Raw genomic sequence first — 17,448 nt, 5'->3', positions numbered from 1 at the left:
AAAGGGAAGAGAAGGGATGAGAAGAAAAAAAGGGGATATAATAGGAATAAACAGTAGATTATTAAATCTACTCTTAAACTATATAGCTACTACTAGCCAAAAATATTACATTGGTATATGTTTTTGTATATTGATTGATACAAATTAAGCTTATATTTGGTTAAAACATACTATATATCAACTCTTTTTAAGGTATTATACCTATATAATTTTTTAAAATTCAGTGTTACCTTCTAGTTCTTTTGAAAACTGACTTTAAAAACTGTTTAGAATGATTAATAAATGTAAATTAGCAGTCAGAAAAATTCATGGTCCTATTGGATAATCATTTAGTTAATTACAGAAATATGCTTTCTAGGTTGAACAAATAGTAAATAGCTAGAAACAAACAACATTTATATAGTATACATTGATAAATGGTCAAAAAAACCTCAGAGATCTAAAGAATGTGGTATTTAAAAATGTTTTACTAGCATCTTTAATAATCTTTTTGACAATGAAGCAGGTCTGCTCCTGGCAGCACCCACATTCTACTTCAAGGAGGAAGATTAACATTGAAGAACCTCTTTATGAAGTTTGCTTCAAAAGTGACAAGTTAGTCATGGGGCAAGAACCTGTCCTTGTTTCAACTGCTGACAGTATGCTGTGCAAACTGGACAGACAAGATGCAGGGAAGTTGGCTGCTGAGCCTTGCTTACCAAGACAGGGTAAGTACTTCTTCACATTTATTGCTCCACAAAATAATCTGTCAGATACTATGGGCCAGAAGACTGAAGATGGCACAGAGAAATTTGGGGAAACTATCCAGGCAATCAGCTTTCTCTCTCATTTCTAAAGTTTTGAAAGCTTCTTGACTGCATTGCCTACTTATTCCGGTGATATTTATTCCTTCTCAAGTCTGATGGGATTGAACACTAAATAGTTGTAGTCTCAGAATTAAACTTAAGTTGTTTAGGATTTAACAAAATGTTGTTAAGACTAAGAAGAAGTTTTAAGTTGGTAATGCAAGTTATAATAGAAATTGATTTAGGTACAGGACTCTGAATTAGCAAGATAGGATAGATAATAGAATATTAGCTCCAAAGTTTCCAAATACATATGGACTGGACATTGTGAGCATAAATCTTACCTGATAGGTTTTTTTGTAAATGTTGCTATTGTATATAGTTTATTATAGTAAGAGAAAGAACCTTTTATTGGACTGAAAGGGAGAAGGTATAGAGGGAGTCCCTAGAGGGGCACAGACTTTTGGCTTAAGCATTTATTCATACATAAATCAGTGTCAGAGTTGTTATTTTGGGGAGCATAGAAGCCAGGTAGAAAAGCTCAGTGCTACAGCAGATAATTCAGGTGGTGAGAGTCCCCTACCGTGACAGAGATGGGGAGGTCCAGGAAACAGGAAACTGAATGGGTGGCAGGACACACAGCCTTCTGAACTCTCAGAATCAAATCATTCTTCACAAATGCCTTGTTTGACTCTCTGCCAAATGCCAAAGAAACAGCACCCTACATCCCACCATGTATGGGTGGTAAACATGTGGGAATTGTGTAGCCTGAAGTTCCAGTAAGAGGAGGGGCTGTGGAAGGAGGAGAAAGCAAAGCCCAGAACTGACAGGGGAGGTCTGCCTGGACCAGCAAGGTGCACAAATGATGAAGTGGCTCAAACAGCACAGAACTTCAGTTATATGCACTCCAGAGGTTATTTATTATGAATTTTCTGCCTTTGCTGCCCACTCCACAGGTTCTTGCCTGAGGTTAGACAGGCTGGTCAGCACAGGTAGTTTAACACCTGTTAGAATAGCTTCATGTTACTGCTTATCCACGGCAGGAAGTACACAACCTTAGTGAAGACTCCTGAAGAGATTGTCTCGTTTCTCCCATAGGATACAACTCCGTAAGCTCTGTTGTCACACACGAGGGGTCCCCCAGAGTCACCCTGTAGACAAAGAAAGGAAGAACTTATCTTGGCTTCCTCTGGCTCTGTTCTACCCCCACCTCCTTCTCGCAAGACTAACTCTTAGATCAGGGCCAGGATAGGTCTTTCAGCTTCCCTCAGTAACAGAACTCCATGGAGGCCCAACTTTTCCTGCTATCTTATTCTAGACTTTCGCTGAAGTCCTCATGGATACTCTGAGGTTGACAGATGTTTCCCCAACTTACACATATGCTACACCCACAGAAGAGCCAAAAGCTGCACGTTGGGACCATCCCTTCTTTGAGCTGAGGCTTCAGGGTTTGGCCATTCTCACACCTTGGCCTCTCCTAGGTCCCTCTCACCCTGAATTTTGTCCATTAAATGCTTGATCCCCACCTTGAAAGTACACTGTATTTTCTTTGGGTCTCCAGCACAAATTTCTGTGGTCTTGGTGTAGTGAGGGAAGCCTTTGCATTCCTGGTCCTCCTGGATGATTAGTTGGGCCTCTTGTAGGCGGGCAGGTACTTTAGTGGCATTGATGGACGTTTTCCCCCAGCCAGCCACATGGCACACATCCCCTGGCTTCACCTGGGCATTGGGTCTGGGCAACTTGAGGGGCCTCACAGCTTTAGTCTTCTTGGCCTTACTCGCCAGCTGATTGGGAAGAGTCATGAGAGACCAGCTCAGCTAGGAGCCTGCTAGCCTGAGACTCTTTGAAAGTCAGAATGGAAGAGAGGGAATATGCTGGATCAGAGCAGAAGGAAGGATGCTAGCCCTGCACCAAGCAAACCACAGGTGCAAGGGGGGAGGATTGAGGGATAGGCAGAGGAGTGTAGCTGGGAGGTTGGCAGGTCTCACCTTTAATAGCATGATGTCATTGGTGTGGTCCTCATGATTATATGCCGGGTGGGGAATGGCTTTTTCCACAGGGATGATCTGCTGGGTCCTCTCCTGTGCACGGAAGTTGTGGGCCCCCAGTGTTACTGTCATTGAGCTGTGGAGAGAGCAGAGTGAAGAGGAGAGATATGAAGTCAGAGAGGATGCAGTTCAGGAGCTGTGAAAGGCAGGGCAGGCAGGGTGGGGCTCTAGCTGAGGAGACTTGCAGATACAGGAGAGCCTCAGGGTCAGACCTACTACTCTCTGCTTATCAAGGATGTGGGATTCCTGGGGGCTCTGCCCTGCATCTAGGCAACATTCCATAGCTTGCATTGTGTTTTAATGTGAACTTTCAACCTTAACCACTGCTCTAGTTTGTCCAGTGCAGTTGATCAACTCATGTGTGCTGCTGGCTCTGACCTCTCACCCTTGGACCTACATTTACTTCTCATGTGACTTCCATTTTTCACAGTCCTGTATTGTAATTAGCACTCATGGGAACATCCACAATAGAGGAAAGAAGCTCCTGTATGTGCGTGTGTGGGTGGGGGCATGTGTCTGAGAAGACATGGGCTAGCTGTTTCTCCTCACCTTCCATTGCAGTGAGCAGCCGTCAGCACAAAGTAGTCTCAAACCAGGAAGCCTCCGCAGGCACTTTTTTTCCCATTAACTTTCACAAACTTCACATGTGCCATGTAAGGGCGAGAGTGGGGCTTGACCTCATTGCCCCCAATGATCTCCTCTGAAAGTTAAAAAGAAGGCTAGATTATGGGGTGTCTGGGGGAAGCAGATATGGTCAGCAGGGGAGATCAAGGAAGGGAGTGATTGGAGGTCAGATCTGTGGTCCCCCAATCCTGTGGCAGACAGGATTCCTTGCACATGGAATAATCTTTGCTGTCCTTTAAGCCTCAGAACCCTGCTCTTAGAAGGGATGGATAGCACTTGTCTCCCAGCCCCCAATTTACAAATGCATGGAGGGATAAGCTATATCTTCATGATGATACAGACCAAGGCGATCCTGGGTGAATTGCTATTGGTCTTTCTTTGATAGTGAGGCACCCTAACCCCTATAATATTGAGTGGTGTCCTTTCTTCACCTTTTACCCCCAAGCCACCTGCACCAGCTCCAAGTAGCAGAAGAAAGGCCAAGAAAATCAGGACTGGTGCCATCTTCCAGGAAGGCTGCTCAGGTTGAAGAGGGCAGAGCAGACACAGTCCTTGGAAGAGAAGGAAGGAGGTGTGGGCTCAGGGCCCCCACGGGCATTTTAAACCTATGCACCTCTGCTTCTGAGTGACATCACATCACTTAAGGAAGTATTCTGGTTTGGGTCAAAATGACACTGTCACCACACTGGCATCCTATGAGCTAAGCTGGGATAAAGGTTAAGAATGTAGATTGTTGGGGGCTGTGGTTGAGGAAGCCTGAGACCCAAGGAAGTCCACAGTGACTGCTCGGAGACAAGTGTGTCTTTTTCTAAGGCCAAGACACTTTTGCATCTGGTAAGATCTCTTTTGGTATCTGTGTTTTTGTCTTCATTCTTTTTTATTTTTTCATTTCTTTTTCATTCCTATCCTTCTCTTTTTCTTACTTAAAGAATAATAACAACAACCAGTTTATCCTAACAATAGTTGTAGCACACTACAAACATACTCACAAAGTTACACAGTACTTAGTGACAATTGATATCATACCATATCTGCTGGGCAGTATTGCAGTGCATCATGGCATTAAAATTTGGAATGACTGATCATGCCATGGGATGATTTGTTTACATATTCTGATGAATTAATCTTAACTCACTCTGACTTTTCTAAAACTGCTAGGAAGTCACAGGAAAATCTCAAAAGCAAGTGTTTGCCTCATATTAAATGACCATATGTTACTGTCATACATAGTTAAATGTAATGATGAATCACATATGGCATGTATAGTTTACTAGGAACTGTCATTTATCTCTGAGGCAAGAGCTTCAGGACTGAATTCAAAGGTCAGTAAAATCAGATCAGCATTGACTTCCCCTACTCTTGACTCCAGTGATAGTTTGTACAGTGCTGCCTAGCATTTCCTATAGACAAACCAGGACCGTGATCCTGCATGTCTGTTTAATAAGCTACATCCAGTGTGAGAGACACAGGGATCCAGCTCTTAAAATGTCTGGTCTAACTGCAGGGAGCTGAGAGCCTGTGCTTAGAGCACTAGATGCTGAGAGCTCAGAGCTATGTGAGATCAATCTGGGAGGTGAGACAGGCTGGCCTTGCCCTGAGCATAGGAGAGTGTGTGTGTGTGTGTGTGTGTGTGTGTGTGTGTGTGTGTATGTGTGTGTGTGTGTGTGTGTGTATTTGTGTGTCTGTGTGCGTGTGTGTGTATGTATGTGTGTGTCTGTGTGCGTGTATGTGTGTGTCTGTGTGCGTGTGTGTGTGTGTGTGTGTATGTCTCTGTGTGTGTGTATGTATGTGTGTGTCTGTGTGCGTGTGTGTGTGTGCATCCAGAAAACCACAGAGCTACCCTGATCCTGCTTTCCCATCACTGCTTCATGGAATTCAGATACTGTCGAATTTTCTTTTCTCATATTTTACAACCAAGGGAGGCTTTCTTGTATTAGTTGTAAACTAAAGTCCTGATTAGTTGGACCAAAATTAACCCTCTAGTCCGTGGGTCTATAACCTTTTGTCTTTTCTGTATTACATTAAAAGGATAACTGTTTTGGGATATACATTACTTACACAAGCTATAGTGAATGTTGGTCATTCCCCCTGAAAATGGGCTGTGTATAAACGACACAGTATGTGCACACACAGATGAGCTACAAAAGCCTCAGAATATAAAAGACTTTAAATGGGTTACCAAGGAAAGAAAATCTGTTAAAACCATGGAACATGGTCTATGTTTGTGAGATCTAATGCATAAATTTAACAAATATAAATAATAAAATTTATTTGGTCTGCTTTCTCCTAAAGTAAAGGAGAACAACATGAATCTGACAGGACATGTAACATGGCTCTTCAGAAATGCAAGCTTCAAATCCTGGCTTGAGGGACACAACTCTGACCTCAGTGGATTCCTAAAGTGCTGCTGAGATGTTTTGGTTCTAATCTTACTGATAGTGTATTTAACACTGAGAATTGAAATAAACATTAAAATATAATTTTATCATCCCCCATTATTCCACTAAATCCTTCCATGTCTCACCATCTGCTTCAGATTCATGGATCCTTACTCTATAATTATCATTTTCTCTCACACACATAAAAAAAATAATAAAAATAAAAATATAATATACAGTCAGTTTAATGTTGCTTAAATGCATATTTCTTTCAGGTCCAACCACTTGTGATTGGATAACCACTATGGCACTCACTTTTGGGGAAGACTGATTCTCCCTCTCTCAGTAGTTTATAATTGTGTGTTACTCTTCATCTAGTGATAGGGCCCCTTACTACTTCTCTATCCACTTTGGAAGGTCAACTGGTATTGTCATTTGTTCCAGTCTTGTATAATAGTCATAGTGTTGAGATTTCTTGGGTGTAGGTTACTTGTCAAATCTAGAGGACATATAGCTGAAAGATGTTTAACTCTTGATTATGTTTCTGTGTTCGGATGTGTGCACATGACTACAGGTGCCCTTGGAGGCCAGGGGAGCTGAAGCTGACAGTGGTGATGAGCTATTCGACAGGGATGCTCAGAATCGAACTTGGTGCTTGGCAAGAGCAGTGTGTACTGTTAAGACTTCTGAGATATGTCTGCAGTTGATGTGCTCAGTTCTTGAAAGTAGTTACTCACAAATGTAGGCACTGTGAAAAAGTGGTGGTGTTAATACAGTGTCATTGTAAAGTGTGATCATTTGTCTCTCAGAAGGACCCATAAAAGCCCTGAAGAGGTTGTGAAGGGACATGAGAAAAAATGATTTTTAAACACAAGATTCCAGTTCTGTGCACTCCTTTCTATGCATTTGAAAATCAGGAGGTACCCTGTCTATGCTGAGGAGAAGTGGACTTTGATTGTACAAAAATAATGACAATATTTCTGGAGGTCTTGGAATCTGTTTCCAAATTCACATGTAAAAATGTCAAATCAAGGCTATGTCACTGTTCACAAAACTGCATCCAGCTGGGTTAAAATGCAGTTATTTGCCTTAATTTGAGATCCCCGTGATGTCTCCTTCACTGGAACACTCACGGTTTGAAACATGGTCCTGACATGTTGGAAAACCAGAGCTGGTGGGGACAAGGGGACACTTTCCTCATGGTGGGTCCCAATAACTTGAGAAAGTTTAGAGTTCCAAGGGCTGGAAGCTTTGGCCACGGCAGGCCCCAATGATACAAGAAGTCCGTGGGTTCCAAGAGTTTTATTGTTCATGGCATGTGATAGAAGGTGCAGGTTAATGGAGATGCAGGCCACATGTAGGAGCCTGGATTCTGGGGGTGTGGCCAAATACCTGCATTTCTCCATGGGTGGGAGTCAGGGTTCAAAAGCCCATGCCCAGCCAAGAATCAAAATATTTATTCATGGCCCAACACTGACAGTTGCTTTTCTTCTTAAAGATAAAATGACCACTAAAAGGTCGAATTGGTAAACTTGATTCCATTGTCCCTTCGGGCAGACAGTTTTGTTCCACAATTTATGTTATGATAACTAACTTGATAATGTTACTCTAGTGTCCTCAGCTTGGCCATCTTATTTATAAAATGAAAATAGTGTCATCAGAGTTACTATGGTCACTCCTTAGGAATTTCTGGCATAGAAAATTATTTAATACTGTAACCACTGTGAAATCAGTGCTGGCAATGATTTATACGATGCTACCAACATGTAATGTTCTTGCACTAATTTTCCTTTTTAAACTTAGTTTTTATTCTTTGACAACATCACACATATTCAATGCATTTTGGCCATTCTTACCCATGATTGTCCCCTTTAATATCCCACCAATTTCCACTGAGACCCTCTTCTCTTTACGTAAGTTTTCTTAATGTCTTCTGCTAAGCCCAAACTTTAGCATAATTTTGGTGTGGTAACTTCATGGTCCACTGTTAATTCTATGAGATTCTTTGTATATTTCTTAGAGCTTTTTGAGAAATGGTATCTCTGTAGAGCACTGCCTGTCCTAGAACATGATCTGTAGACCAGGCAGGACTTGAACTTGATAACCCCTGCCTCTGATCCCCAGTGCTGATATTAAAGGCATGAGCCAACACCGTCAGCTCTTTCTCTCTTTTTTGAGATTCCTTTTTGTCTACGATGGGATAAATGCCATGCTGTAATAAAAAATAATTATAGGTAAGAAGTTATATTTATTTTTATTATAAAAGTAGAGAATATTGAAAAGCAAGGCTTGAGAATGTTGACATCTCATCTGCTGATGCAGTGCAGAGAGACATGACTGTAAAGATGGTGGGTGGGTGGTGTGTGTGAGGCTCAGCTGAGGTGTGTGAGCTCCTAATATCCAAAACAGAATGCTTATTGGGTCTCCAATTGCCATTAAACACTCATCAACTGCAAAGGCAGGACTAAACATCATCAATAATCTCTGTGTTTCATTTACTAAGTCTCCAGGAGCACAAGCAAATCTGATGGTGTCAGTTCAACTGTCAGCAGATGGAAGATAAATCACTGTAAGCCTCACATGTCATCAGTCTGGACTCAGGCGCATGTGCCAATAGCAAGAGCATCATATGTTCACTTTACAGGACACTGGAAAAAGTCATCTACAAAGTTCATGCTTAAGAGTCACACAATATCACAAAGTAAGAATTACATAAAACATTATAAAATATTGCATGATTTCAGTGAGCTTGTAATTTTTATGTTGGATTATATTTATATCAATTCTGGGCTTCATGTAGCCCTCAGGCCAACAGTTAGAAATTTTGAAGTAATCTATGGAAATTGAATGGCTTCTATCATTTACCTCTTATTAAATATTTCTAAATTAAAAATAAATTTTATACAATACATTCTGTTCATTGTATTTTCTCGATGTCTCCTCCAAAGATACACCCACTTTCTATACCGAAAAACTTCACTATTAAGAAAATATTATACATAAATAAAAACACACATGAAGATTAAGCAGACCACAAGTCTATACTCTTCAATGCACTTGTTTACAGTTAAAATTGGCATTGAGAATGGAAGCTGTAAAGCTTCACATCAGATTTTACACTTTCTCTACAGAATATACTTTTTGTGCTTTTCTACCACAACATTTAACAAAACATCCATGACAGATTTAGAACAAAAATAACAATAAATCCACCAGTAAAGCTACCCTGGGAGACCTGAGGGAAGACAGTACCAAAATTAATATACAGAATTAATGCGATGCATATCAAAATTCCCATCTGAACTTTTACAGACTTAGCAAAATAACCAAAATTACTTAATTGCTGACATGGAGGAATAAAACTTGAATGCATTCAACAAATGATGCTAACAAAATTGGATATTCATTTACAGAGGAATGAAATTGGATTCTTATCCTTCACTTTATACAAAAATGTAGGCATAATGTTATTGTTCACTGTGTAAAGACTATCCTTGTATTATTCCAATGCTGACTTCTTTGTCTGGTTGAAATTCTTCTTCTGAGAATATCCTGTCTCAATGCTGTGTAAACATTGCTCACCAGTTATTGATTGGTCAATTAATCTAGCTGATCATCTAATGACTGAGCATAGGAGAGAATAGCACTGAATTTTCTCCCAGCCAGGAGAATAGGACTGACACTGGGGAGTGGGGGTTCTGCACTAGGAGAGAGTACAGGATACAGCATGAGAAACACATGGAGCCCAGAGAGCCAGATAAGTGCTAAAATGCAAAAATCTTAGGGATTTGAGCTGGGAGGTAGCCAGATTAGTTAAAAATATTAAAATAAATTAATACTGCTCTGTTGTTGTGCCTTAAACCTTGTTTAAGTCTAATAGTCTCTCAATTATTTGGGATCAAGCTAGGTTAACATAAATAGCACTTTAAATTTTACACTGTTACAAAAATCATCTCAAAATGAAATACAGACCTTAGTTTAAAAGAGGAAATACGAACTTTTAGAAGAAAACACAGGGAAAACCTTTCAAGGTATTGAGAAAGGCTAGAATTTTTAAAACAGAACACCAAAGGCAGAAGAATTAACTCAGTATTAACAAGTGGGACTACTTGAACATAAAGATGCTGTGCGGCAAAACAAAACAAAACACAATCATGGATGACTCCTGACAGGAAGCCAAGGAGCCAGTTGTTCTGTCCACAGGACTGGATGTCTCAGCTGTCCCAGTCTGGTGCTGGAGCTCCTGAGAATTCCTAGAGAGCTACTGGTCTCATTTGTGATGGAGTACTGAAAAAAGTAGATTCTTCAAACAAGGAAGAAATGCCTCACCAACAGGATACTTGTAACCAGAAAGCATGGGATAAACAGGCAAAAGTAAACCTTCTTTTCTCCATGTCCTTTTATCTGAGCTGGCACTAGAAGGACTGACACAAACTTAGGGTCCATCTTAGGTCCAATAACCTAATCAAGAATATCCCTCACTGTTGTGCCAAGCTACTTGGAGTTGATTATTTCATAATGCAGTCAAGTTGACAACCAAGATGAACCATCACAGGCTATTATCCAAATTTACAAAGATTTTCAAAAATTAAACACCAAAGATATAAAACTGCCAATCCACAAATGAGCAAGTGAGTGAAATAAATTTCAATAGGAAGGAAGGAAGTTAGGAAGGAAGGAAGGAAGGAAGGAAGGAAGGAAGGAAGGGAGGGAGGGAGGGAGGGAGGAAGGAAGGAAGGAAGAAAGGAAGGAAGGAAGGAAGGAAGGAAGAAAAAAGAAAAGAAAGAGGTCAAAAACAATTTTTAAAAATCATATCCAATATCTCTATGAATTAGTTAAATGCAAATAAATTATACATTGAAATGACACCTCAACCCACTCAGAACAACTATCACCAAGTCTGAGAACAAAACTTAGAGAGGATATATACAGACAGGAACAGTTACTCACTGGTGGTGGGAGTGCTGATGAATACGGACACTGTAAAAATCTATTTGCAGATTTCTCAAAATATCAAAAACTGAAATGCCATAGTACCCAGCTATTTTATTCCTAGGAATATACCCAAAGATCTCAGTACCCTACCTCAGAAGTATTTGCACCCCCATATTTATTGATGCTTTATTCAGTACACCAAATAATTGAAATCCACCTAGTTGTAATATCTACATATTAATGGATAATGAATATTGGTTACACTCACAGGTATGTGCATGTGTCAGTGTGCATGTGTGTGTGTGTGTATGTGAAATTACTTGACTCTAAAGATAAAATGAAGTTAAAAACTTGCAGGTAAATGAATGGACTTAGGATGGATAATATTAAAGTTTGTTTAGTATATTTGCATCAGTGTTCATAAGAGAAATTGATCTGAAATTCGCTTTTTTGTTGAGTCTTTCTGTGGTTTTGGTATCAGGGTGATTATGGCTTCAGGAAAAGAGTTTGGCAGTGCTCCTTCTGTTTCTATTTTGGGGAAAAGTTTGAAGAGTGTTAGAAGTTGCTCTTCTTTGAAAAGTCTGCCAGAATTCTGCACTAAAACCATCTGGCCCTGGGTTTTTCTTGGCTGGGAGACTTTTTGATTATTATTTCTATTTCCTTAGGGGTTATAGGGTTGTTTAAATAATTTACCTGATTGATTTAAGTGTGGTATGTGATGTCTGTCTAGAAAATTGTTGTTTCATTAAGATTTTCCAATTTTGTGGAGTACAGGCTTTTGAAGACCTAATAATTCTTCCAATTACCTCAGTTTCTGTTGTTATGTCTCCCTTTTCTGATTTTGTTTATTTGTATACTGTCTCTCTGTCTTTTGGTTAGTTTGTCTAAGAGTTTTTGTATCTTGTTTGTTTTCTCAAAGAAACAGCCCTTGGGTCCTTTGATTATTTGTATTATTTTTGTAGTTTCTAACTGATTTATTTCTGCCCAGATTTTTTATTATTTCCTCATTTCTACTCCTGGTTTGGTGTGCTTGCTTCTTTTTACTTCTTGAGATTTCAAGTGTACTTATAAATCACTGGTTAATTTCTAAAATTCTAATTCCTTTATGGAGGTACTTAGTTCTATGAACTTTCTTTTTAACACTGCTTTCATTGTGTCCAATGAATTTGGGTATGTTGTGCCTTCATTTCAATTGAATTGTAGAAAATCTTTAATTACTTTATTTCTTCCATGACCCAGAGATCATTGAGTAGAGTTGTTCCCTTTCAATGAGTATGTAGGCTTTCTGGTGTTTCTCTTGTTGTTGAAGTCCAGCTTTAATCCATGGTGGTCTGAAGAATGGATAAAGAAAATATGGTACATCTGCACAGTGAAATACTCTTCAGGTATTAAAAACAAAGACATTATAAATTTTGCAGGCAAATGGATGAAATTTGAGAATATCATCCAAAGTGAGATAACCCAGTCTCAAAAGGACATGCATGGTTTGCACTCACTTATAAGTGGCTATTAGCCATAAAACACAGGATGCCCATGCTATACTCCACAGACCCAAGGAAGCTAAAGAAGAAAGAAGGCATTGTGAGAAAGCTTGAATCTCACTTTAAAGGGGAAATAAATTAGTCATAAGAGGCAGATGGAGGAGGGAACTGGGTGAGAGAATGAATGTGAAGGGAAATTGCTGAGGTCAGGATCAGTTGTGGGGAGGGATAGGAGAGATGGCCAGATGGCCATGAGAATGAAGGGAAACCTGCAACCAGCAGGTTTAGAGAGGTAGGGGGCATCTTCAGGATGTGACAGAAACCTGGGGTAAAGAAGGTGCTCAAGAATCAGAGTCTTATCTGTGATGCACAGCATTGGGGATATAGACCTGGAAGAGGCCACCTCACATAGACAGGCAGGAGCCCCAGTGGTGCGATAGGCACACTAACCCACCCATAAAGTTCAACTCAAAATAAATCTGTCTTCAAGAAATTCAGAAATGGGTGATGGAGCAGAGATGGACAAATGGCCAACCTATACCTGGCAAAAACTGAGATTTATTTGTTGAGATTTGGTCTTGCTGTCTATTGTAATGCTAAATGTGGGCCCCCAAGACCTGGAGTCTGTATGTAAAACTGTGTCCCTACCCCTGAGTTATTTCTGAGTGGTAAATCAAATGCCAACACCCAGTAGCTGGCCAGAAGAAACATAGGTGGTATAGTTTTCCTCAGCTTGGAGTCAGAAGAGAACCATGAGCAGAAGAAGGTGCAAGAAGAGGAAGAAGAAGCCTCCATGGGTTCAGAGTCAAGAAATCATGGCCCCAAGCACTGGCCAAATGGAGGTAAGAGCAGCCTGGATGAAATATAGTAATGACTTGGGGTTATTTATAGAAAAATAGATTCTAGTAGCATAGAGGGTAGATATCTGCCAAGCTCTTGTGCTGTTTAATGCTTACTGTGAATATAAAGGTTGTATGTGTCATGTACCCTCGCACTTAATGGTGAAAGTCAGGGTAAAAACCCCAGGACAGGATTAAAAATTTCTACAACCTATTGGTGCCTCAACATCTGGCAAAATTCACTTTAAAAAAAATTAATTTCAGATTTCCAAATGAAAAACATACCCTGTCCCTTTAAAAATAGGAGGCAGGGAGAATTGGATTTTTAGCTGCATAGTTTTTGCCCAACCCCTAGGGGGTTGAGGACTAGGAAAAAATAAGTGCTAAGTTGGCATATCTGATTCTGGGTTCATAGCATAACTAAGACACATCTGCACTCCCCAAACTGGACCAAACAACACACCAAGCAGCAGGTTTCAGCTTCAGCATGAGGTCTTATAAAATGATGTTCTATGCTAAGAATGATTTTTGAATGTCTATCCCCCTATCTTAGCCCACCAAGAGTTGGAATGACAGGCAAATATCACTGTACCTGGCTCAGAAGCCAAAACAATTGAATATAATCATTTTCAGGGGGATAATTTGTCTCATGCACCTTTGATTTGGAAACCATGGTTGCAGCTGTTAGGGAAACATTTTTGGCTTTAAGGATAAAATACTTCAAGTAGGCCAGCAGCCTGATTCTGCAGCCAATAGTCATTCTGCTATGGTTATTTTCCTTCAAAGCTGCCCCATGATGCTTTCAGGTCAGGTAGCTCAGAACAATATGGCAAATGGACCCATTCCTGCACTTCTTTCCTAAACATGTTGCGTGAAAGCATGTGATTTCTTACCTTTGTGTTACTGGGTAAAACACCATAATGAAGGCAACTTCTAGGAGATTGTCCAGCACTCCAGAGGCATACGAATCCATCTTAGTTAGGAGGGTGGCAAAGTATGTAAGACAGAGCAGGAAGCTGGGGGCTCAAACCATTTGTAAATGCACAGACACTGACACATACACACAGGGGAAGGGAGAGAGGGAGAGAGGGAGAAAGGGAGAGAGGGAGAAAGGGAGAGAGGAAGAAAAGGAGAGAAGGAAAGAGGAAGAGAGGGAGAGAGGGAGAGAGGGAGAGAGGGAGAGAGGGAGAGAGGGAGAGAGGGAGAGAGGGAGAGAGGGAGAGAGGGAGAGGAGACAGAGACTTGAAAATGGCATGGGGTCTTATAAGCTCTAAGCCCCAGCAATATTCTGCAAGGCCATATTTCCTAAACCTCTCCAAACAGCACTCACAACTGGGAACCAAGTGTTCAAATACATGAATCTATGGGGGACATACTCACTAAAATATCCACCAAATAAAGGTAGGTTGGGACAAAAGTAGAAACTAGAAACTTTATGTAATATCTAAGTCCACAGAAAATGGTACTTGCCAATTATGAACTAGGAAGAGAACAAAGAAAGTATAGCAGTACATATTTCCCAGCATAAACCAGGAAAACCCTGAGGTATTTTGCATCTACTGTGTCCTTCAAGAGTATCTTACAGTCCTCTCTTGCTGTGGTAGGACTACAATGGCCGGGAGAAACAGATAATTTGAGTCTTGATTAGTTGAAGCATTTCCCTTCCATCCAAGGTTCAGCAGAATCAGTACAGAGATGTTAAGGGAGGAGAGTATGCTCTTTTGACAATTGTAAGGCTGAAGAAATACTTCTGTACAGCAGAGGAATCTGAAACGGGCTGTGTTTAAGGCATTTATCTGGCTCTGAATCCACTCAAGTATGTGCTCAAGGGAATCAAAGCAAGCTGGCTGTGGATAACTGGAGACATGCAGCCCTGGGAGGAAACAGGGCTCTGAGCATGGGCTCATCTGACTGTAGAATAGATAACACTGGAAGTCACTTGTGTCAGGGAATCCTAGGTTCAGATTCTGTCTTAACATGTTTGATTTTTGGTCAATTTTAGCTCAACTATTACCTTTTGTAGAAATATTTTATCTCCTTCTTAAGGATATCCAATGGTAATTTTCAAAGTTATTTTAAAAGATAAAACCACTGACTCAAAGTAATATAGCACCAACATTGAATACACTTTTGTCTGTATGACTTTGAAACCTGCACTGTTCTTTGATCCTGCACTTTTCTTTTCTTATGTTGTCTACAATGGTGCTAGGTCCTTAGTGTGTCTGTAGGGCATGGATTGGGTACCAGTTTTCTTTCACAAACTGTGTGACACTAACTTATCTTCCTGTATACAGGCATGCCTTTGGAGGTTATGGGATCCAGAGAAAATTTTTACTTCATCTCACAAGAGAATGTATCATTGTGACTACTAGGAATACAGAAACATTAAGGTATAGCTACAAGTCATGACATCTGGGACGTTTCTGTTGCTACAAGACCCTCAAGCCAAGGATGCTTGAGGTTTTTATTTTGCTTAAATTAAATCAAGCATTTTTTAGTGGACTCACAGGGATCTGCTTGCCTCTGCCTTCAAAAAAAAAAAAAAAGTCCAGGATTAAAACATCTTGGCTGAATATGCAATAAGGCTAGGAATGTGACATGGATGCTGTTAACCAAAGGGCAGAAATCACAAGCAAAATGCCAAAAGCAATCTTAATTAAAAATCTTGTTTTTAAAATATTGTTTTATCATTATTTATTTTGTGGTAATATAGTAAGTTTTTTTTTAAGAAAACAATTTTCATAACTTGGTAAATTATAGTTTTGTTTGTTAGAGAAGTTGCTTCGACGTGTAAATAGGCAACAAACGGTGTAAATAGTTTTGTAAGGCTCCAAGATGTTTATACGTGGACACACCTACATCAAAAGCATAACTCGGCTGTTCTTCTGCTTCGTCCCTTATTTTTGTATTGTGGTAATTTCCTATGCAAATATCAGAGCAAGCAGCTGTATAGCTGTAGAATTTTTTGAGAGAATGAGATGTTTATATATTAACGGCAATTTTTTTTTTTTTTAAAATAAAAAGTGCCTAAAAGGAAAAAAAAAAAAATCTTGGCTGCTTGGATACTTTAGCAACATGAATCCAACACAAGGAGACATTTGTTTTACATGAAGGCACACATTCTTCCTCCAGTCTCATGCAAAGAGCTGCCTAACATGGAGAGAAGCCCAGGTCATCTTGCACACCACGGACACAGCACTCACTGATAATTTCTAAATAGTAGAGCTACTTTTCCATGCCAGGTTCTCATTTTATAACAGCTTCCTTGACTCATATTCATTTGTGTTTCTGAATTATGCTTCTGCATACATGCATCTCTTATGACTTCAACCTGCTATAGTCACTTCTGTCATTTCTGTTTAAAATAAACACACCAAGGCTGTCCCAGCTGAATTGTTCTTCAGCCACTGCCCCCTCCCCCAGGCAAAACCCCTGCTCTTCTCATTATGTTCCCACTAGAATATAAGTGACTGAAGCCAATTCCACACCTCATACCCTTCATTGTTGACTCGTGAAGAAACAGAATTTTCTAGTTCTTCTACCCTTTTGGATATAAAAGATAGATATAGTCCAGGTGACCAGCAAGGAGTCTTAGCCTAGAAGCAGCAGTCGCTGAGATGATCAAGCTCAGAGATGCCCATGCTGCTGAGTGACCCTGCTCCTATGGATGCTGAACACACAGGAGAGAGTGGGGCTGATTGGGATGGGATATCTTAGGACAGGGCATGGTTTTGGGGAGAAACACTGACAGTCCTGGCCACTAAAGGTCCAGATCCCATTTCTGGTCTGGACCTTTGGGAGACCCCTCTCTGAGAGGGGCCAAGTTGGTCTTTGAACACAGGACTGAGGCCCTAATGGACTGAATCACATGCTACATTGAGTGTCCTAGGGAAGAAGAAGTAGGATTGTGATCAGACCCCCATGGACTTAATTAAGCATACAAGTTGCTAGACTCATCTGACTATGGATGAAAGAGATGGGGCTGGAGCAGGGAGACTGGAAGAAGTCTTGCTCTGTTTCCAGGGGAGGACATGGAAACTCTTCCTAGATGACAGACAAGGCTAATGAAAAAGCTATCCCCTTAATGATGACGCTGTGGGAGAGAGACATCCTGTCCAGGAAGGCCCATCTACCAATGTCCTGAGTTCTCTCTTCTGCATCTCAATGACAATGGTGCTTTTCCTCTCCTGTCTTCCATATGACACAGAGGAGGAAGCAAGTGACCCTGAGCCCCAAGAGAGGAGACACCAAACTTTTCTCTTGATTATGCTCACTTTAGGCCTGTCAGAGGGAAGGCACTAGAGAGACTAGGACAAGTAAAAATGACTTAAACAATAGAGTTGCCTGAACTTTTGGGG

General features: G+C 40.4%; 1 pseudogene; it reads right to left on the bottom strand.

Annotated features, from left to right (window-relative positions):
- Nucleotides 1-1,792: 1,792 nt before the first annotated feature.
- On the bottom strand, nt 1,793-3,961 carry LOC117705602 (granzyme G-like; annotated as a pseudogene).
- Nucleotides 3,962-17,448: the final 13,487 nt, after the last annotated feature.

Source organism: Arvicanthis niloticus, chromosome 3 (assembly GCF_011762505.2).
Source record: "Arvicanthis niloticus isolate mArvNil1 chromosome 3, mArvNil1.pat.X, whole genome shotgun sequence".
Classification (NCBI taxonomy): Eukaryota; Metazoa; Chordata; class Mammalia; order Rodentia; family Muridae; genus Arvicanthis; species Arvicanthis niloticus.
The sequence above is the reverse complement of the archived record's forward strand: the minus strand, read 5'-3'. Positions and strand labels throughout refer to the sequence as shown.